The sequence below is a fragment of the Bos indicus genome, chromosome 14 (genome assembly GCF_029378745.1).
Source record: "Bos indicus isolate NIAB-ARS_2022 breed Sahiwal x Tharparkar chromosome 14, NIAB-ARS_B.indTharparkar_mat_pri_1.0, whole genome shotgun sequence".
NCBI classification, from domain to species: domain Eukaryota; kingdom Metazoa; phylum Chordata; class Mammalia; order Artiodactyla; family Bovidae; genus Bos; species Bos indicus.
This window is the reverse complement of record NC_091773.1, coordinates 42,983,356-43,007,884: the sequence shown is the minus strand read 5'-3', so window position 1 is coordinate 43,007,884 and position 24,529 is coordinate 42,983,356.

The following is a 24,529-nucleotide window of genomic DNA, read 5'->3' as shown; positions in this document are numbered from 1 at the left end:
CTTCAGAATGGACTGGTTGGATCTCCTTGCAGTCCAAGGGGCTCTCAAGAGTCTTCTCTAACACCACAGTTTAAAAGCATCAATTCTTCAGCGCTCAGCTTTCTTCACAGTCCAACTCTCACACCCATACATGACCACTGGAAAAACCATAGCCTTGACTAGACGGAACTTTGTTGGCAAAGTAATGTCTCTGCTTTTTAATATGCTATCTAGGTTGGTCATAACTTTCCTTCCAAGGAGTAAGCATCTTTTAATTTCATGGCTGCAATCACCATCTGTAGTGATTTGGTGCCAAAAAAAAAAATAAAGTCTGACACTCTTTCCACTGTTTCCCCATCTATTTCCCATGAAGTGATTACTGCATAGTAAATACAGGTATACCTATCATTTTGTAATAATCTTTTATGGGAAGAGAGTTTGAAGAATATATGTATTTGTGTGTGTGTGTGATGCAACTTGGGACACTTCTAACTGAGATGTTAGGGCAAAGAATTTTTGGTCAGTGACATTTCAGGTGGCATAAGAACTAAAAAGTTGTGAGATCTGAGGTTTTCTCAATTTTGTATTCTGCTTTTTGGCTTTTTTGAAACTAGTTTCAAGCAATTTAATGTTGCTTGATACTTCAAATGGTATATCTAAACAGTGACCATGGCATAAATACAAATTTTAAGTTTTATTTTGCAAAGTAGGAAAATGGGAGTAGGTTTGTTGAGATTTTAGGGGCTATTCTGAAACTAGTAGAGACAAGGACTTCTGATAGGCAGATCTATATTTATTTCTAGGATAAAATATTTCTTTCTTCTTCCCAATTCTATTTCTTCTTCCTTATTTGGCCTGACTGGCATGTTAAAACTGGTCTCAAATTTGAAATTTTATTATACTTGAGTACTTTCCACCCCATGGTATCCATTTCTCACCCTTACTTCTGTTTAAAAATATATCAAGCAGTAAGGTTGTATTATTGAGGCATTTTAAGACATTTTAGAAAAAAAGTTGATTTGGCCCCAAATTTCTGGAGATAGGTTAAATATTCCTAAGAAGGTAAACATTGTTCCTTGATTTGTTGGGTTAGTTTAGGGACAATTGATGTTTAAGAATTGTGCTGAATTAATGAAGCTCTTTTCCCTCAAGTCTGCTCTCCTGGGAAGGAACACCATGCTGGTTAGTAGGACACAACTGCACTTACTTAATTTACCTTTTTAAAGCAGGAAGAGCCAGAAAGATGTAATGCATTTAAAACTGCAGGGGGTGTGAAGGCTATAAGAATGTAATTTCCCCTGTCACCGTTTGGCCATTTCTAATCGTATGAAAACTGCCAGAGGATCCTTCATGGGCATTAATGGATAGAGCTCTGCATTTCATATGCTTCACAAGACTGGGCTTGTCTCAGTAGAGGGTAAGGACCAGGCATGCCTAAGAGGGCTTCTTAGTGATTTTAACAACAACATAGGCTGTCTGATGTCTTTGAAAAGAAAATGACCCTTGAGATTGGAAGGATCCGCTGTATTGGGGAAGGAAAAAACATGAAACCACATCTGGTTGTCTCACATCTCCTTTAGTCAGTTCCCTATACCATTATTTATTACAGATGGAAAAGGCTCCATTCAAACACCGATGCTCATGCCTGGAGGTTATTTGGCCTGTTCCGTCTGATGAGGTTACAGACCAGAGAAATAATGCCATGAGTAAGTCAGAGCTTTGTAGTGGAGAGACTGAGCTAGTCAATCAAAATGAATATTTAATGTGAGGTGGGCAGGTCTTGTGCATAATGTATATTTCAAGACGAGCTTTCTGAAAAACCAAGTGATTTAAATTCCTGTAAGATTTTCCTGAAAACAGTGATTTTAAGCATTCTTTAAAAAATTTGTTTTCCAAAAGGATTCTTATTTGACATCAGAACTTTGTCAGCAAATTTTTAGCATTCTACTATTTGAATTTTATTATGCAGCTTTGTTTATTCTTCCCTCAAATCTTAGTTTTACTCACACTTCCCACTTTGAAAAAGCAAAATGATAGGCAGTACCAATTCCTTAGCTGTTAACTATCATTTTGAATAATCCTTAACACTGAACTATTTTTTTTTAATAACATGTCTTCTACATAATAATAACATACTGGTTAAGGTTGTCTTTTAAAACAAAACGTTTACTTGTGAAATGAACATAAAATAATAGAACATTTTTTTAAACAATAATAAAATAAGGACTTCCCTGGTGGCCCAAAGGTTAAGACTTCGTCTTCCAATGCAGGGTATGTAGATTTGATCCCTGGTTGGGGAGCTGAAATCCCACATGCCTAAAGGCCAAGAAACTAAAACACAAAAGAAAAGCAATATTCTAACAATTAAATAAAAACTTTAAAAATGGTTCATGTTAAAAAAAATCATTAAAAAAACTAAAATATTTAAAATCAAAACATTAATTTATTCATATCCAATAGGAAATTAGGCTTCTCTGGTGGCGCTAGTGGTAAAGAACCCTCCTGCCAATGCAGGAGACATAAGAGACTCTGATTCGATCCCTAGACTGGGAAGAGCCCCTGGAGTAAGAAATGGCAACCCACTCCAGTATCTTTGCTTGGAGAATCCCATGGATAGAGGAGCCTGGTGAGCTATGGTCAGTGGGGTTGCAAAGAGCTGGACATGACTGAAGTTACTTAGCATGCACACGATAGGAAATCAGGTTTCAAAACAGTCAGATACTTGCCTCAGTGAGCCTGCGGCTACGTGGGTAGGCAGATCAGTAGGCTGGTAGGTAAGTATGCTGTTGCTGGGCTTGTGTGCCCTATAGCACTTCCTTCAGTTCCTTGGCCTTCTGTTTCTTTTTTCTGTATCACAAGGGAGCTGATTTCTGCAATCTGTGCTCCTCAGATTAGTGGACAGAAGGAAAAACAGTGGGGTATATTTTCTCATTCATCTCTGCCTTATGTGGTTTCTTTGGTGATGGCTGAGCCTCCAGCCTAATTCTGGTTTCCATCAAGTGCCCTGGGCCCATGGACTCCAGGAACACTCCTTCTTCCCTTTGTCCTTCTAGCCCAGTGGTGTTTGTAGCTCCTGCTGTTTGCTAATCCCTGTGTTTGCATTCCCAATAACTGTACAACCAGTTTTCTCCATGAAGTACTTTGTACTGTTTTCTGTTTCTCTGGATGACCCTTGAATGCTCTAGCAGGCAGGGAATGATATAAAGGAAAATTGGTTCTATTTATGCTGCTTGGTTTTCTCTAGTCAAAGTATAAATCTTGGAGAATACTGAAGTATGTTCAGATTCCATTCTGCCTAAATCAAAGGTGATCAGAAAACATTCTAATCTTTAAAATCTTTCAGAAATATCTCTTTCTCTTCTACATTAGTAAGACTATGATTTGTTTAGTCTTTCTGATGCTTAAGATTCTTATAGTATTTCTTCAAGGTATCTAGGACCTTGATATTAAAGCAGAATTTATAGATGCAATAACTAAATAGTCTTTAGGCTTCCTGGTGGCTCAGATTGTAAAGAATTTGCCTTCAATGCAGGAAACCCGAGTTTGATCCCTGGGTTGAGAAGATTCCCTGGAGAAGGAAATGGCAACCCACTCCGGTATTCTTACCATGGACAGAGGAGCCTGGCTGGCTACAGTCCATGGGGTCCCAAAGAGTTGGACATGACTGAGTGATTAATATTTTCACTTTCATTTTAGGATGTAACTTTGAAGCTGTTTTTAAAAACCATCCTTTTATCAAGCTGTGTGTACATGCATGTGAATGGTTGTCATATACATATAAATATTAAAAGCTAGCTAGGTTTTTGCTATTTATAAATATTGAATCAAATACACTTAGTATCTTAACTTAAATAGAGCAGCAATGCCAAGTCAGTAAGGTTTCTCAGGAGGAAAATTTATTTTCCTCAGGATTGCCCAAAACTAGGTTATCGACAAACACAGACTTTAGAAAATTCATTTAGTCATTTACCATTCTTTAAATATTTAATGATCACCTGCTATGAGCTAGGAACTGGAGACACAGTGGTGAACAATAGAAACTGTTCACCACAGTAAACTTAACATCTCGTGAGAAAGGCAGACATTCACAGACAATACAAATAATGCAGAGGAAGTTCTGGGGATGCAGAGGACAGAAACTTGTCCTCTTCTGGAAGTTTGGGAACATAATAAAGTGATCAGAAGGTAGTGAAGACCAAAATTGGTCCAGGTTATCAGGTAAGAGCCATCTATCCATTCATCCGGAGAAGGCAATGGCACCCCACTCCAGTACTCTTGCCTGGAAAATCCCATGGATGGAGGAGCCTGGTAGGCTGCAGTCCATGGAGTCGCTAGGAGTCCGACACGACTGAGCGACTTCACTTTCACTTTTCACTTTCATGCATTGAAGAAGGAAATGGCAACCCACTCCAGTATTTTTGCCTGGAGACTCCCAGGGACGAGGGGGTCTGGTGGGCTGCTGTCCTTGGGGTCGCACAGAGTCGGACACGACTGAAGCAACTTAGCAGCAGCAGCAGCATCCACTCATCCATCCAGTCATTTCTACAAACATTTGTAAGGTCCATATAGTCAAGGCTATGGTCTTTCCAGTGTCATGTCTGGTTGTGAGAGCTGGACAATAAAGAAGGCAGAGCACTGAAGAGCTGATGCTTACAAACTGTGGTGTTGAAGAAGAGTCTTGAGCGTCCCTTGGAAAACAAGGAGATCAAACCAGTCAATTTTAAAGGAAACAACACTGAATAGGCTGAAGCTGCCATACTTTGGTCACCTGATGTGAACAGCTGATTCATTGGAAAAGCCCCTGATGCAGGAAAGATCGAAGTCAGAGAAGAAGGCAACAGAGGATGAGATGTTTGGATGATATCAGTGATTCAGTGGACATGAACTTGGTCAGGTTCCAGAAGATAATGAGGGACAAGGAAGCCTGGTGTGCTGCAGTCCTTGGGGTCTCAAAGAGTCGGACACGACTTGGTGACTGAACAACAACAGGAAGATGATAAAAATGAATAAGTCTCAGTTGCCAGTAGGACTAAGAGTTTTAATAAAAATGCACAAAGATGATCTAATGAAGCAGGCACACACGAAGTTGAGTAATGAGCTGGAATTTATGCCACATTAATAAATTTCTGACTACTGGGAGTTAATTGCTTCTCCTTTGTGTGTTTGGAAGAGTTCATACCTCTGCTATAGCATTTACTACTGTTTGGTCTAAGAAATTTCATTGAAAATGTGCTATATACATACAATGAACTATCATTCATTGTTTAAAAAAGAAGAAAATCCTACCATAAGCATAACACGAGTGAACCTTATGCTACTCTAGATAAATCAGTCACAGAAGGACAAATACTTATTCTACTTATGCTGCTGCTGCTGTTTAGTTGCCAAGTCACGTCCGACTCTTTTTGACCCCATGTATGGAGTCCACCTATCTCCTCTGTCCCTGGGATTTCCTAGGCAAGAATACTGGAGTGGGTTGCCATTTCCTCCTCCAGGGGATCTTTGCTACCCATGGATTAAACCCACTGGCAGAAGGACTCTTTACCACTGAGCCATGTGGGAAGGGATTCCACTTATATGAGGTCTCTAAAATAGATTCATAGAATTGCAGTGGGATGTTGGTGGTCAGGAGCTGCAGAGAGGATGAAATGGCGAGCTGATAATCAACACGCAGATGAAAAGTTCTAGAGACCTGCTATACCACATTGTATCTTTAGTGAACTCGGATGGTAAAGAATCCACTTGGAATGTGGGAGACCCAGATTTGGTTGCTGTATTGGAAAGATCCCCTGGAGAAGGGAATGGCTACCCATTCCAACAGTCTTGCCTGGAGAATTCCATGGACAGAGGAGCCTGGCAAGCTACAGACCCTGGGGTCACAAAGAGTCAGACACGACTGAGTGACGAACACACACTGTATTGAGCACTTAAAAATGTGTCATGAGAATAGATCTCATGTTACATGTTACCACAATTGAAACAAATTTCACTGAGACCATTTTAATTTTCCTAATGAAAACACTGAGGTTCAAAAGGAATTAAAGGACTTGTCCAAAGTCATTGAACTTATATGTGGCAGAGAATTAAGAGTGTGACAGTGTGATGAGTAGTCACTCTGTGATCTCAGGCAAGTCCCCTAATCTTCTAGAGTTATGAAGATTAAAAAAGAAAACATTTCAATGACTTAACACAGTGCTTGGCACAGACTACTTGATTAATGTTAATTCTTAAAAGCTGTTAGACCTATGAATCACCATCCAGTCTCTGTATGTATATTTTATTTGATTTCAAAGGCAATACTATGAAGGAGAAGGTGGGAGTGTTCATTCTCATTTTAGAGAAAAATAAACAATCCAGAGATATTAGCGTTTTCCCTGATAATACATCAGGGAGTGAGCTGTGAGCTAATAACTTGACATCTATTTCCCTTGGCTATCGCCTTTCAACCAAGCTGCTCCTTATTGTACTATGCACACACACTTAGTCACTCAGTCATGTCTGATTCTTTATGACCCCATGGACTGAAGCCCACCAGAGTCCTCTGCTCATGAGATTTCCCAGGCAAGAATACTGGAGTAGGTTGCCATTTCCTTTTTGAGGGGATCTTCCCAACCTAGGGATTGAACTCTGTCCTCCTGCATTGCAGGTGGGTTCTTTACTCTTTGAGCCACCAGGGAAGCCCCATATTGTTCTATGTACTGTGCTTAGTTACTCAGTCGTGTCTGACTCTTTTTGACCCAATGGGCTGTAGCCTGCCATGTTCCTCTGCCCATGGGGATTCTCCAGGCAAGAATACTGGAGTGGGTTGCCATGCCCTCCTCCAGGGGATCTTCCCAACCCAGGGATTGAACCCAGGTCTCCTGTACTATAATTATTTGTACTATAAGTAATTATGAAAATCTCTCTCTCCTTTACTAGACTGGACACACAAGTTCTTTACAATAAGATTGCCTCTCTTACTAGACCATCTACTCTTTGAAGCCAGAAACTAGATTGTGTTCATCTGGCAAGTTCTTGGAATGCTAAGTGCAGATACATGTAGGTTGTTTCACAAACACTTGCTGAATTACAGTAGGAGGCAGGCGAGGATATGTACAGCGGATAATGCAAAGGAAGAGGCTCCAGGGAGGTTCTGAGGCAAACACAGACTTTTCAATTTGCTGTGACTACTGAGAAGCTGTAGTTCCGATCTTCGAGTAACATTCCAAATTTTGGGCACACTGGGTTCTTCTTAGGAGGTGTTGGCCTTCTGTGAACTTAAAAGAATTGTTTCTTTAATATTCTTCAGTTTAAAAAAATTTTTATTTTAAATCAGCATTCCTCTTCTGTGGCACTGTGTGCTCAAGATGAGTCTGGGAATTTGGGAGGGGAGAGGCTCTGGCCTAGAGATGAAATTTTCTTTGAGCCCATTGAGAAGCAGTCACTATGAGGTGCCATGCTACAAGACTCTATTCTCCTGTTACTCGCCCTGTGCAGGGGTCTCATGCTGTGAGCACTCACAGCACGGTCCCTCCCTCTCCAGGCAGGAGCGGGATGCTGAAGTTGGCAGGGCCAAGCCCCCAACTGTCTTCTTGCCTCCCAGTCTGGTAATGCTGAACGTGCTTGGGCTCCGGGAAGACTCTCTGACTCCGCCCACGCCAAGTGAGATTACTAACCAAATGTAGGACAAACCAGGCTTCCTGGTGACTCAGATGGTAAAGAATCCCCCTGCAATCCTTGGGTTCAGTCCCTGGGTTTGGGACGATCCCTTGGAGGGGGGCATGGCAACTTACTCCAGTATTCTTGCCTGGAGAACCCCCATGGACAGAGGAGTCTGATGGGCTACAGTACATGGGGTCTCAAAGAGTTGGACACGACTGAGTGACTAAGCACACAAGGACAAACCAGGAAGTGATTTTCCTGGAAACAGAAGATATTTCTCTAGTCAGTAGTGCAAAAATCAGGGACCTGACACTGCAATGGATACCATTTCTTTTCATTAAGATGTAAATAACATTTGATTATAGAAGTCACATATGCTTTGACAGAGCCATTTATGAAAAGCCAACAGAGTAAATCTGCACAAATATGCTGGAGTGGGTAGCTGTTCCCTTCTCCAGGGGATCTTTCTGACCCAGGGACTGAACAACAAAAATGCCCCAGGACCCTCATTCTTACGCTTAGAAGGGTGTCTGTGAGAAGTTTTTGCAATGGTGAATTTATATTTCAATCATATGCCATTCAATTACAAAGTTACCTGGTAAAAGACGCCCTGGATTTCCTGAGAGACAAAATGTGTGTGTATGTGTAGGTATGTGTGTATTTTCACATACATATGTACTAGATGTCTTCATTTCAAGAGTTAATGTGGCCTTAAAAAGGGCAAGGAGTGTGTTGATTGTATGTCTCAGTATATACTATATTTTAACTACCTGGGCAAGCAAAATGATTTCTAATGGGTGATATTACTCTCTCAGCAATGCCCACCTTGTAAATGAGTTTTATCTAGATTGTAATAAGATACAGTTTTTGTTGTTTAGTCACTAAGTCATGTCTGACTCTTTGTGACCCCACACCACAGCACGCCAGGCTTCCCTGTCCTTCTCTATCTCCCAGAGTTTGCTCAGATTTGTGTCCTTTGAGTTGGTGATGCCATCCAACTACCTCATCCTCTGTCATTCCCTTCTCCTCCTGCCCTCAGTCTTTCCCAGCATCAGAGTCTGTTCCAGTGTGTCAGCTCTTTGCATCAGGTGGCCAAAGTATTGGAGCTTCAGCTTCAGCATCAGTCTTTCCAATGAATAATCAGGGTTGGTTTCTTTAGGATTGACTGGTTTGATCACCTTGCAGTCCAAGGGACTCTCAAGAGTATTCCCCAGCACCACAGTTTGAAAACATCAGTTCTTCAGTGCTCAGCCTTCTTTATGGTGCAGTTCTCACATCCATACATGACTACTGGAAAAAACCATAGTTTGACTATACAGACCTTCTTCGGCAAAGTGATGTCTCTGCTTTTTAATATGCTGTCCAGGTTTGTCTAAGATATGGTAACTACAAAAATTTCACCCTTAGAAACAGAATCCAAAGAAAATAAGTCTAATTATTGGAAGCAACGTGTTACAATAAATGGAGACTGTCTCACATGTATGGAAATAGAAGTGTTTGCTCTGTGTTAGGGAAATAAGAGAAGTCTGTTTCTTTTGAGATATTTAATACCATTTGATAAATTATATCAGAATGGACTGGTAGAAATAGTATTTGCATATTGACCTTGCTAATGTCAATATGCTTCATTTAGCTGTCATGCATAATCACATATATGAATGACTTTTTGAATAGACCTATTTCTGAGAATATAATTATAGTACATTATATTTATGGTAATTACAGTATTCTTTGAGAGCATCTTGCATAGTATATCCTTTAGTTGCAAGACATTTTTTTCATGCTTTCACTTAGAAAATTACTAACATAGGGCTTTTGTCCAAATGCAAAATGGGCTTCCAGTTGATTAAAAATTACTAAATCTAACCATGCAAACTGCCGTCTGTAAAATGGCTGGCTTACTTCTCTTGCTCACTTTGTCTTCTTTCTCTCTTTTTTCTTGTTCTGATGATACTGATGACTTGTGAGTCACACGCTATGAGAAAATTCATGGATTCCATGGAAAAATGAATCCTTAAAAATTTGGCAATAAGAAACAGAGTGGTATCTTCTTCCTAAAATCTCTTTCTTTTAAAAAATATATTGATTTGAGATTCTATTTTAAAAAGACTTTATTGAATTTGTTACAATATTACTTCTGTTTTCTGTTTTGGTGTTTCGACTGAGAGGCATGTGGGATCTTAATTCCTTAACTAGGGATAGAAACCACCTTCCTTACATTGAAAAGTGAAGCCTTAACCACTGGGCCACCAGGGAAGTCGCTCTAAAATCTCTTGAGTCTTTTCATTTCAGTCTTTACCTCTTGATGCAGCTTAACCTTGGCTGGCTTACAATCACAGGTTATAGTGTTGGTGAATGAAGAATGATATGAGGAGGGCAAAATTTCCTATTCCTCTCAGTTCAGGAGATAGAAAACTTTGGCCATTTGACGAAAAGAGCTGATGCTGGGAAAGACTGAGAGCAAGAGGAGAAGGGGGCGACAGAGGATGGCATGGTTGGATGGCATCACTGACTCAACGGACATGAGTTTGAGAAAACTCTGGGAGATAGTGAAGGACAAGAAAAGCCTGGCAGGCTGCAATTCATGGGGTCTCAAAGAGTCTGACATGATTTAGTGACTAAACAACAACAACAAGAAAGAAGAATAGAAGATAAACCTGTAGTAACAGTACTTGGAGAAGGCAATGGCACCCCATTCCAGTACACTTGCCTGGAGAATCCCATGGACTGAGGAGCCTGGTAGGCTGCAGTCCATGGGGTCGCTAAGAGTCAGACACGACTGAGCGACTTCACTTTCACTTTTCACTTTCATGCATTGGAGAAGGAAATGGCAGCCCACTCCAGTGTTCTTGCCTGGTGAATCCCAGGGACAGAGGAGCCTGTTGGGCTACTGTCTATGGGGTTGCACAGAGTCAGACATGACTGAAGTGACTTAGCAGCAGCAGCAACAGTACTCAAGGGTTTGGAAGCATTTTGTCTAGGGTGCTTTTCTGAGAATGCCTTGTTCTCTTCTGTGTTTGATATCTTTTTGGCTCCTAGATTTCTGGTTTATTCTTCTGTGTTTGATATATTTTTGGCTCCTGGATTTCTGGCGTATTCAAAAGGACAGTGTGGCTGTGAATCTTAGACACCCCCACCCCTCTCCATGCACCCCCAAGTCCCTCCCCTCATCTGCTTGGTTTATCCATTCCTGCTTGATTTATTTTTGCCACTTAGCTCTAGTCTATGGCATCATTTGTCACTTATCTTTATCTGCACATGCCTGAGTACATTTTGCTAGTGTGATGTGGTGGAATGACCACATTCCACCCTCTCCACATTCCACACTCTGGGATTAAAAATCCCAGCAATCAGTAACTCAGCTATGTGACCTCAGGTATGCAATCTCTTTGGGTCTCAGTTTCATTAAATGTGAAATGAGAATATGAACACTTTCCTGTGAGGGTAGAAGTGTAGCTGTGGCTGTCACCTAGCACATGATCAATGCTTATATACCTCCTTTCTTCTGACTGCCATTCCCAGGGATCTGTATGCTTCATCCTGCACTGACTTTTCAGGTATTGCAGACCTATTTTTGTCCACTTTTACTCTGTCTCTCCCTTTCTCGTCTCCCTAATGAAAATGGATTTGTGGGTCATGACATTATGACAAGGGTGATCAATGATGCAGCCCCCATCTACATCTTTCAAATTGTCCTCAGCTTCCTCCTTTCTTTCCTAAACCTGTTATTAATTGCCTGTTAACAGATACCAGTGCCCATCTATCCGGTCCACTGTTATCACTCTTGGCAAAATACTAAAGAAGGAAAGGAAAGAATATAATCTGAGGTTGCTTTGGATCCACTAAAATAATTTAAATCTTAAAAAATGGCATCATCTTAAGTTTAACAACAGCATTAATGACATTTAACAACAGCATTAATGACATTTAACACCACCATTAGTATTTTAGCCTTTAAACCTTTTTTCTCCTATTTATAGAATCCCTGTTAATGATGCTTTTTGATCTGATTTTGCCAAGCCAGGAAATCAGTGGTCTTTAATTCCCTCTAATTCTTTGAAGTATCCTTTGCCAAAACTTTCTGGTCTTTCTTCCATGGTCTTATTTTCACAAATTTTGTCATAAACTGTAATTTAAACTCTGATGATATTATAAATAGGTAACTTGGATTTTTTCTATTTAGTAGCTCAGTGATTATTATCAAATAATGGCTATGGACAATTTTTGTGCCAGCATTATTATGTTGTGTGAGTCACTCAGTCATATCCGACTCTTTGTGACCCCATGAACTGTAGCCTCACCAGGCTCCTCTGTTCGTGGAATTCTCCAAGCAAGAATACTTGAGTGGGTTACCATTCCTTTCTCCAGAGGGTATTCCAGACCCAAGGGTCAAACCCTGGTCTCCTGCATTGAAAGCAGATTCTTTACCATTTGAGCCACTATGGTTATTTATCTTTACCAAATACTTGAACTTCTGTAACCCTCAGCTTAAAGACTGTAAGAAATATAGAAACTCAAGGTATTAGAAGCAAGCTTTATATCTTTGAATAATCAACATAACATCCTTACTAACTATTCACGCGGCCCAGCTTGAATAATCTCATGATATAATCATTGCATCTCAAGGCATTGAACCATTGCATATTTAGACAATTTGATGATTAGAAAAGCAAACCAAACTACCTTTCCCATTAACTCTTTCTTTAATCTTACATTTGCTCCTTGGAGCATATTGAAACAGACTTGGTTTCCACTTCTGAACCACTTATACATTTGAAGGCAGCAGCTATATTGTTCCTTCATATATATTCTTCCAACCCAAACATTCACTTTATCAGGATAAATGCTTCTATTTACTCTAAATATTTGTAAAACAAATGTTTGTTAACACATGGGTTTATCACATTTGCCATACAGTTAGGAATTTATCTTTCTATATTGTAATTCCACAGAAATGATGATCATCAAAATAATCCCCAGGATATTATAATCCCCAGGGATGTTATGTGTTAGAAACAAACAACATAAGGAAATGCATTTTGATAAATGCCATGTAACAGGATGTTTATATGAAGTGATAGCTTTGCACCGTTGTCTACATTGATTTAAACACATAATATGTAGGAACAGTGGACCAACTGTGCACAAGGGGGTGAGATGCAGGATTTTAGAAGTTACTACTGTGTCTTTGTCTTTTGGTGTTCATGCTATTTGCTCCAGTTGATTGGAGCAGTCATCTGCCTGATGGGGAAGAGAATTTATTGTAAAAAATCGTAAAGAGAAAAACAGTAATATAAAACTTCTGACATGAAAAACAGGGACATAGTAAAGTAAAAGCGTTATAAAGCAGAGAGACTTCTCTGGTGCTTCAGCGGTAAAAAATCTGCCTGCAATTCAGGAGACGCAGGAGACGCGGGTTTCCCCTTGGGTTGGGAAGATCCTCCGGAGGAAGAAATGGCTACACTCCAGTACTCTTGCCTGGAGAATAGCATGGACAGAGGAGCCTGGAGGGCTATAGTCCATAGGGTCGCAAAGTCAGACAATGACTGAAGCGACTGAACACGAGCACGCATGATCTTGAGAGATGGTTTACCAGATCTCTTTATTTTTCCCTGTAACATATCAAGTACTAAACTGCAGAGAAGGTACCCTTCCATTCGTGACAACAAAGCCCTATGCCTGATAAAACCAGAATGTAGAAGAAAAACCAAACCCATCTCTTTCCCTGGAGGAGGAGGAGGATGGGAGAGGCTAGAGAGTAAGAGAAGGAAGGAGCCCATTGCTCAGACATGTGCCCCACTTCCCCCTCTGCCGTGGACTATGGCATAGATTCACGGCTTGAGTTGTGAGGGAGGTGAAGGGAACAGGCTGTAGGTCCTGACTCCCTTTTTGGGCTCTTAGAAGAGAGACCATCTCTAACTTTTCCAGCACCAAACACATTTCCAAATTCGTTTGATTATGTAGTGTTGTTGGAGGGTTAGTTCTCCTGACCTACCCTGAGTTCCCAGGGAGAGGGGGTGCTGGGCCTCAGAGTTGGCCTTGGGCTCTGTTTAGGCTGGCAGGAAGTCTCCAGGTTTGGGAGCCAGGAGGTGTCAAAGTGAGACCGAACTGGCCAAAGAATGAACTGGATTACAACCAAATTGAGAGAATGAGATCAGTTACAGACTCCAGCCATGAATGCCAAGACAGCAACCAGATGATTAAGACAACACCATCTGGAAGACCAGATCACCATGCTCAAAGTCCCCAATGTCCCCATTTCTCATTCTCCCTCTCTCTCCACTTGTACACCCACTGCCTTTTTTCAGAGATGAGTGGGGGGAGGCAGAAGAAATCTGAGTGACTTCCCTCCTCACTATTAGGAAAAATAGTGCCTGAAGGGACCATTGAAGTTATCGAATCAGTCTAGGTGTAAACTAGGTTAGAGATTCATTTAAAATTTTTCCTTCTAACCAGTGGATGGGAGCTCATGTAGAAAACCATAAACAACAACAATAAAACATTTTCTCTGCTTATCCAAGTGGTTTGAGTTAAAATTTTTGACCCCAGTTATGTATCAACAATTTTCCAGAGACTTCTAATCATATTTAAAGGGGGGAGAAATTGTCACCAGTGATTTATCACCTGAGGCTTACTGATGCAAGGAGTTAATCTCAACTTTCTGTTCATGTAGCGGTTTATTTGCACACCATGTGCTACATTAATTTTTCAGCACAGTTTTCATGTATTTTTATTAAAATGTACTTTTCCTTTGACATTTTAAAAGCCCTGTTGGTATTGCAGTAACCAACGCGCGCATTCATGGAGTTGATTCATGCCTACCTCTTTGTTTACTGTTTGTGTTTGTCTCCAGTGAGAGCAGAGCAGAAAGTCCTGTTTATCCTTTGCTATTCATTCAATATTAATCTAGGTTTTTACACTGTTCCAGCGTGTATTATTCTTTATGCTCATACGCCACAGGGCAAAGGGATCTGATCAATTTAATAATTTTAGTGAAAATAATTTTTATTATTTTTGTACTGAGAGTAGAGTTAAGGTAAGCAAACTGTTTTCCTTTGGGATATTGATTTTGGGACGCTTGTTATTTTTGGAGAGACTCATATTTGTTGAGAGTTAAAAAAACTTTGAGATTCTATTTTACCATTAGAATTAGATGAAGGTATATTATTCATGGCTATGTTATTTATTTACCTGGAAAGAATTATGCTATGTAGTCAGAAAGTTCCTGAAAATGTTTTTTAACTAGTGAAAAGAAATGCAATATTTATTGAGCCTTTACTCCATAATAGTCACTTTGTTCTTTCATTTAAGTTTCTTAAGTAGTAGTCCTGGTCCACGGACGTCTCAGTCAAGGGAGCCCAGGTTGAATGAATGGGTTAATGTTTCATTTTACCAAGGGGCTCCTGGAGACTTTGCCTAAAATTAGAATACAGTAAGTCCCCTACATATGAATGAGTTCTGTTCCAAGAGCACATCCATAAGTCCAACAAAGTTAGCCTGGGTACCCAACTATCACAGTTGAGTATGTAGTACTGTACTGTAATAGGTTTATCATACTTTTCACACAAATAATACATAAAAAACAAACACAAAATAAAATGTTTTTAATCTTATGGTATAGACCCTTGAAAAGTATGGTATCACAGTACAGCAGCTGGCACACAGGGGCTAGCATGGAGGGAACAGGCAAGAAGAGCTACTAACTGGAGGAGGGAGAGGAGGTAGGAGACGGTAGAGCTGAAGGATCTTCGGTAAGAGGAGATGGAGAGCAAGCTGCAATTACACTTATGCCTGACATTAATGGAACACATGTTCACATCATCGAAAGTTCTCAACTTGAATATTCGTATGTAGGAGACTCGCTGTAATGTTTCTAAGGCAGGGTATTCTGGAAAGTAAGAAGAGCTAGGAAGGAACATTTTGTGAGGAAAGAGGTCATGGCCTCTCAAACCATAGGGAACAGCCTGCTGTACTTTGGAGCAGGGCCAAAATGGTAGTGAAAGAGCAATAGAACCACGGACAAGGGACACAGAGATTAGTGACACCCTCCAGCTGGTGTAGTCTTGGGTGATTGACATAATCTCGCATAGTGACACCCTCCAGTTGGTGTAGTCTTGGGTGATTGACATAATCTCGCAGAGCCTCAGTTTCACTCACCTGTAAATTGGGGATAACAATGGAAACTGACTTGTTTATCTTGCAGAATTGTTTGAAGATGAATGAAATTATGTGTGACAGATACTTTTGCATATTATAAAGCATAATAAGTGTTGTTATAACATTTTTTCTTGGTACAGGTAAGCAACGGTGGGAAGAAGAGAAGAGATGAGAAGAGGAGAGGAGAGGAGAGGAGGAGGAGGGTTTACAGGGATCCTAATCTAGGGAGAATGGAACTTATTCTTTCTAGTCCTTGCTCCCGGTAGACAAGTATTGAATGATATTTTCCATAACAGTCCCGTCACTAGATCATTATGTGTCTAGGACACCGCCCTCCTTTTTTCTCTGTGATTTACTCTGCTCTATTTATAGCAAGGCACATGTTTAGTGTTTAGTTCATTTGGAATAAGTGAGATGGAAATTGGGCACATTCTCAGGACATGGAGGGTGTTGCTACTGCTGGTGAAATACTGGCTGTTACCAGAGGGACGTCCCATCAGAAGTCCAGTGAGAAGGTCAGTTAATTTTTACATTCACACAGTTGCATAGCAACTGAGGCACGGATATGATAACTGACTTGTCCTGCATTGCTCCTGTTTGCTTGAATGTATTTTTAGGAGTAGCCCTTCACTTTAGTGATTTCTCCATCCTCTAATCTAATATATTTATTTCTATTACCTCTCTTCCTGTTGCTTTTCTCTAATTTCCTTCTCAGCCTGGGCAAACATTGTGGAGACTCAAAGGTAAGATTTACTCTCTCTAGTCTTCTTTTTTTTTTTTTCAAGAGTTTGGACTAAGTCCCAAATTCTCTCCATTTCTCTTTTGGAAAGCAAAACCAGGAAGACTTGTTCAGATGTTTTGTCTTGATGCACTTTGCTTCTGAGACAATCATTGCAATGGACTGAATGTTTATGTCCCACCAAAATTCATATGTTGAAATCCTGTCTACCAATTTGATGGTATTAAGAGGTAGGGTGTTGGGAGGTGATTAGCTCATGAAGGTGAAGGCTTCAAGAATAAAATTAGTGCCTTTATAAAAGGGACCTAAAGAGTTCCCTTATCTCTTCTGCCATTTAAGCACAGTGAGGAGATGATACCTGTGAGTCAGGAAGCAGGCCCTCCTAGAACGTCAAATCTGCTGGTGCCTCGATCTTGAACTACTCAGTCTTCAGAGCTGTGAATTACAGATTGTTGTTTACAAGCCTTGCAGTCTATGGTATTCTATTTAGTAGTCTATTTAGGATGGTCTAAGATAATCATGCAGAAATGCCCAAATGCTTGAAAGTATTTGGAAAGAATCTGAAAGTCAAATAGGGAAAATAGACTTAGGTAAATATGTTAATATTAAAAAAAATAATCCTGCCACATACACATTTGGAATTGTTTATTGTGGCAGACTTTGGAGGACCCCCAGAATAATTCATGTTAATCCTTTCCCCACTAAGACAGCTTTTAATCTTATGCCTCAGGGTTGGAATCCAGCCCTTAGTTTTGTCAATTTCTAAGGTATGGGCTCAAACAAATGCAGTTAGGTCCCCTACATATGAATGAGTTTTGTTCTGAGAGCATGTTCATAAGCCAACTTTGTAAGTCCAACAAAGTTAGCCTAGGTACCCAAGTAACACAGTTGTCTGTATAGAACTGTACTGCAATAGGTTTGAAATACCATTTGTTTCATCTTGCTCCACTCTCAATTATTTTCACTTTTGTTTTCATTGTTGTCATTTGGCACTTCTTAGCAGTACCAGCTACATCACCACTGTTTCTAAGCTTGCTTCTGGACATCCTGGGCTTGAAATAAAGATACTGCATTACTGTACTCTATACATTGAGTGCGTGTGTGCATGCTAAGTAGCTTCAGTCATGTCCAATTCTTTGAGACCCTATGGACTGTAGCTCGCCAGGCTTCTCTGTCCACGGGCTTCTACAGGTAAGAATACTGGCGCAAGTAGCCATGCTCGGGGGTGGAACCAGCGTCTCTTATGTCTCCTGCATTGGCAGGGGAATTTTTTACCACTAGCGCCATCTGGGAATCCCCACTCTACACAGTACCATACACTAAATTACACAGAAGCACAACCATTTGTACATGATGCACACAGGTGACAATGTACACCAGACATGTGTACTAACTTATGTACTTGAACGCGCCAGTGCACATTTGCATCTTTAAAAGTTTGCAACTGGAAGGGTCATATGTAGGGGACTTACTTTACTGAAAAAAAATTATGTGCCCAAGAGAAATTGTGAGCATGATGTAAAAACGATGCTTATTTGGGAATTAAATAGTCTAGAAAAGTTTGTTTCAAATTCATGTAAAAGGAGAGCACATCTTTCCAGGCCATTTTAGGCACAAATTGCCATGGTAACCAGGTAGGGGCAGCGGGATGCTGTTTATTGACTTCCATTGACCTGCAGCTCTTCTTGGTTCAGGCTTGACTGTTATCTCAATGTGGCTCCATGTTTGGGTTTTAACATGAAGAGAAATTTATTTTAAAAAATCTTAAAAATAAGACAAACAGATTTATTAAAATATATGTGTGTGTATGTATATATATATATTTTTTTTTTTTTTGCAAAAATAGTTCACCGTCTTGAGTTCACCATCTTGAGTTCACCATCTTCAGCTTCTGCTCCTACACATTTTATCAGCTTTCGTCTCATTATCAGTTTCATACCACAGAGCAGCGTGGGGCTGAGAACAACAGACAGGAGAGCTGAGATAATTAAAATAAATTTCTCAACTATACTTAGAAATTAGGGCAAAAGTTGTGTGCATAGAAATAGGATACTAAATGTTTAATGCTTGAGACCCAGCTGTTTGTAGTTCAGTGACTCTGATCGATGTTACTGTTGGTAAACATTGAGGGATAAAGGTTTTATTGAACAGCTTAAAAATGGTCAATATATTTTAATACAAATTTTCTCTCCTGTAAAACAAGGCTAAATTTATACCGATTTGCAAAGACTTGAGGATTAAAATGTTTCTAAACTGAAACAGCTTCACACATTTTAATTGCCTTCTCTTCCTACCTCCACCAAGTTCCTGCTTATGCTCTGAAATTTATTCATGGATCCTGCCCTTGGTCACTCAGATCAGCCAGAGTTCTAACAGTCTTTGAACATCTCCAGTTTAACATTTTTAAGCCCTATCTAGAACTCTTAATGATGTCAGTATTTGTATAATCTGATTTTCCAATGGAATTTCCATTTCTAGTCTTCTTGTCTAGGTACACATTGAAGCATTAAGGAGAAATCATGGCATGTTGTCTTGTGGTACTCATGGTAAAGAACCTGCCTGCCAATGCAGGAGACATAAAAGATGCAGGTTTGATCCCAGGGTCAGGAAGATTCCCTCTGGAGAAGAAAATGACAACCCACTCCAGTATTCTTGCCTGGAGAATCTCAGGGACAGAGGAACCTTGCGGGCTACAGTCCATAGTAAGGAGTTGGACATGACTGAAGTGACTGAGCACACGGAGTGTTATCAAAACTGCTTATAAAATTCATGGAATATATCCTAAGTTTGAGAAATAATTTAGAGTCCTTTAAAATTATTCAATTTTTTGATACTGTTGTTTTGTCAGCAAACTGTTTCAAAAATGACCTCATTTTCTGGAAGTCTGACATGATGAAAACAATCTGTGGGATGAGGCTGGTTGTGCAGAGGCAAGGAAAATCAGTTATTCGGTTGTGTGACTGTTTTACAGACTTGCATGTAGCTTCTGGAAAGCCACTTAATGCTTTTCAGGACAGTTTTTCCATTAGTCTCTATATGTACATTTTCTTAAATGTCTTAATTTGCTGTATGTTAGACACAGAAACATACATAACATGCAACCACATTTTAAACAGCAATAGTTACAAACAGAATGAATATTTGGGCATCATTTATTTTAAAAAAAAGGAACCTTACCAATTCTTTTGAAGCCTCAGTTCCCCTCTGAATGCATGTCTGTCTTATCCAAAATGAGCCACTCACTCCTCTGAGTTTTGTGCTAAACAAGCTATTCATTTTTTCTCAATTTTATCACATATGTTTATGTCTCTAAATGTTTGTCCATTTTTCCACTATATATATACACATTGCATCATAATATGTCTATTCTCCCGGAATTTGCTTATTTCTTTACTTTTTTGGCCACACTGCATGGCATGTGGGCTTTTAGTTCCCCAAGGGATCAAACCTGCACCCTTTGTACTGGAAGGCAAAGTCTTAACCACTGGACTGCCAGGGAAGTCTCTGTATTATGCTTCTTTTTTCTTTAGATTCAACCCTTTTGATACATATTGTTGTATTTAACATTTCATGGCTGTATATAACCTCATCATATAAATATTCTGCTATCTACAACCCAATCTACTATTATTTTACACAGGCATACTTTAGATATATTGTGGGTTTGGTTCCAGGCTACCACAAAAAAGCGAGTCACATGAACTTTTTGGTTTCTTAGTGCATATTGAAGTTATGTTTATACTATACGGTAGTCAGTTAAATATGACATTGCATATCTAAAAAAAGTATATGTTTTAATTAAGAAATAATATGGTTGAAAAGCTGCAGTGATAGACTTGCTTGACACAGGATTGCCACAAACCTTCATTTGTGCTTGTATATGTTTATGAGAACACTATTTTCAGTTTTTTAAATATCATTACCTTTATTGATATTTGCTTGTATAGTTTATCAAATATTGACAGGGCTGGATTAAAATCTTCATTATTTTGTTAGATTTACTCCTTTCTTGTCATTCTCTAAGGTCTTGCTTTTAAGGGTTAGAGGTTAACTTAAAATTTTATGTTATTATATATTACCTGTGAATTGAGCCTCTTAAACTGTTTTGAGAATCCATTTTTAATAGCAATATAGTTAAATCAGGCGTCCCTGGTGGCTCAGACAATCAAGAATCTGCCTGCTATGCAAGAGACCTGGGTTTGGTTCCTAGGTCGGAAAGAGCCCCTGAAGAGGGAATGGCTACCTACTCCAGTATTCTTGACTGGAGAATTCCATGGACAGAGAAGCCTGGTGGGCTGTAGTCTATGGGGTCTCAAAGAGTCAGACACTACTGAGCGACTAACACTTTCACTGCACTTCATAGTTACGCAGCATTATTTTCAATTTTTTTCTATGCCTTTTCTCTCAAATCTTCTACATTTTTATGTTTTAGATATTTCTCTTGTAATTGGCTTACAACTGCATTGTGTTTAAAAATTCTGATAATCTTTAGAAAGAGAAAATTTAATTTATTTTCATTTAACAGAATTACTGACATATTTGGATTAATGTCAAAATCATGTTTTGTAGTCTATGTCCCATATTTCCTATTTTTAAACTCCATTTCTTCCTTATTTTAAATTGAGTTTCTTTGCTTAATTTCTCCCTCCTACCAGCTTGTGTACTAGTTTGAAATTATAGTTCTTTTCCCTTATACTTTAGTAACTTCCTTAGAAATTGTAACATTTCTATTTCATTGACATGGTTTAAGGTCAATCAACAACATTTGCCTTCTTCAGGACAATGCCAGGACTTTTAGATCACTTTTACCCTATCACCATCATTCTAACATATGTACTGCTGATATTCAAGATTTTTAACTTTCTCTTTCTCTCTCTCTCTTTTTGTGACACTCTTTCAGCTGTAACAGAAGAGTAGTTGTACTATTCTATACTGTTATTTATTTGGATTTACCTAACAGAGTATCGTTTTCCTTGCTCACCATTCCCTCTTGCTTTTCCAAACTTTTTGGCATCCTTTTCTTCTTGAGGAACATTCTACAGATTTACAAATTGGATTTTTTTAAAAGTCTATGCATTTTATACCTTCTTAGCTTTTGCTTTTCTAAATCTGTCTTTATTTTACATAAGGTATTGAAATGTTTCGCTTGTATAATTCTGAATGACAGTTACTTTACTTTTTATTTTTCTTGGATCATGTTTTCCCCACTGTCTGCTGGCTCACAGTTTTGTTTATAAGAAGTCAGTTAACAGTACTTTGTAGGAAATTTCTCTTTCCTTTGTTACTGAACTAAATATTTTTTCCTTGTCTTTCAGTATTTGGTACTACAAAAGTCTAGGGGTGGACTACTTTTTCTTTATCCTATTTATGATTCCTGTTTCTTTATTCTTTATCCTGTTTATGATTCTTAGGTCTTCCATGCTCATGGAATTGGCTTCTTTGATCAGTTCTGAAATACTCCAGATGTGATTTCTTTGAATATTACCTCTCTGCTTTTCTTTCAATGTCTTCCATGTTGAAATCTGATTAGACATAATTTGGACTTTCTCTGTCTTCTGTTTGTAATCTTTTTAATGTTTTATATCTTTTTGTATATCTCTACTGTATTCTGAGCAATTTCTTCAGAAGTATTTTCTAGTTCAGAATACCACCATTAGCTTCCTAACTAGTGTTTAACCAATCCATTGGACTTTCAATTTCAGTTATTGTATGTTTCATTTTTAAATGTTCTATGTGGTTCTTTTTCAAATTGCTTGATCAGTTTGAATAGTTGTTTCCTTATCATAACTTTCAAATCTCCTTTTTATTTCTGTAAGCATATTAAATATGCTTGATTTAGCTTCTGTATCTGATATAGCCAATAACCATAGTCTTTGCAGGTCTGATATTGTAATTTACTATCCCTCCAGACTGTTAGTCACAAGTTCTCTTTGTGAGTTTGCCGAGTTTTGATTATGAGCTAATATTGCTTTGAACTTTATATTGTGAGAATTCTTTGAGGTTTGCCATTGAAGGTAGATTCCTCCTTGAGATGTTAAGCTTACTTTTTACACAGGTTGGAAGAGTACAGAAATCTAGGATTGCTGCTGAGTAGTTTTTAGATTGGAATTTTCTAGGCCACACATACAGTGTGATTGTATAAATAGTATTATCATTAAAGATTTTCAGAGCAGAATCATTTTTCCTTTTCTTGCCCTTAGACATATTTATTCAAGGCCACAGATGAATCTCTGTGATGTGGGGCTTTCTGATTCACTCACTGACATGTCACCCTTCAGTAGTCTTGGTTTATGTGGGGCCTCACATCTACCCACTAGCTGTCACTTCATCTGCTGTCCTCAATTTGTTAAAATTCAGACCCTAGGCTAACAAGAATTATCCAGTGTTCCCAGGGCAAATGCTGTTTCCAGGACTAGCTCATACCTATAGAATTGCTTTCTCATTCTAAAGCTAAACTGTTTTCTCAACTGTGATTAAAAAAAATTTTTTTTTAAACGTGGTATCCAGCATTTTCTGGTGTTCTGTCCTATTGTTACTCTGTACATCTAGGACATCTTGCTGAAAACAGAATTGCCATGGGGATATCTGTACAAGATCTGAATGAAGACTCACAAATCCTCAGAAGATGTATCTTAGTTAATCCTGTTTTGAATTGCAAAGAGCCATAATGAGGATAGAAGCACATGTCTCATTCTTTGTTCTCCCATTACCCATGAATGTTGCTGTTTGCTCTGTATAGAGCTCTTCTTGCCTACTGGATGAAAACCAAATATTTTTGTGCAATTTCCAAATAGTGTATTTGTGTCTGTAGTGGTATTAATATTGTTTAAACTTTTCAAATAAATTACATACAGAATTATGTGTACATATTATGTGTAATTGAATTCTGAGTGCATGTTACTGTATAATTGTCTGAGATTATTTGTTGTTTTGTGGATATATTTACTTTGTCATGAGATTTTCCTAAAACTTGCCTGAAGGGGTCTTTTATCAGTTCTGAATGTTTGTACTGGCTTTTCCTTTGTTTGAAGTGCTTCCCTGCTAATATTCACATACTTTACTCTCTCTCCTACATCTTGTTTAAATGTCACCATGCTGGTGAAGCCTTCCTTGGTTTCTAATATGCAGTGATTTTCCCAATACTTCTGCTTTAATTGTCTCCTTAGCATGTATCAACATCTAGCTTACTACATAGTTTGCATTTTTATCTTGTTTATGTTCTGACATCCCCACTAGAATGTAAGTTTCATGACGTCTGAGATTTTCCTGGAAGCAAGCCTAGCACATAGTGGGTGCTCAGTCACTCAGTTGTGTCTGACTCCTTGCAACCCCATGGACTATAGCCTGTCAGGCTCCTCTGTCCATGGGATAGGACATGGCAAAAATACTGGCATGGGTTGCTGTTTCAAAAAACCTTTGTTGTATGAATTAAGTGAATGACTATGACCACACACAGCCTAGTCCTGCCTATAAGATGACAGTTTAATGCTTCAGCTCAAAAATAGGTATCTTTTACTTTAAAGCTCTACACAAGAAGTCTTAAACTCAAATGTATTTTCATAGCCATAAGATTCATTTTGAGCCGCTTATAATTGTATATTTCATCTGATTCTGATACTCAATGTGCACTTTAAAAGTTTCTTCGGCCCATATTGCATATACATTCCTCTTTTTGTCCCCTAAATTACTTGGGGGACTTAGTGGCCCTTCATTTCACTCTCCTAGTCATAATGGATGAGAATATGAAAAAGAAAAAAAAAGCAAGAATGTGGAATTGAATGATATGCGTCACTTGTATCAAGTATTGTCATCAGACTGACTCACTGCAGCAATCAGCTGCATGGTGTCATTTCCAAGCTGAAGCCAGAATGCCAGAACATCATAAAGTCCAGTAAAGTGTTAGATAGCAGAGATCAGTGGCTACTTCATCAGTTGTTCAGAACTTCAGCATGATTTACTCTTGTTATTCTGTCACAAGAAAGTCTGAAAGTCTAATATTAATATTTCCTTCTG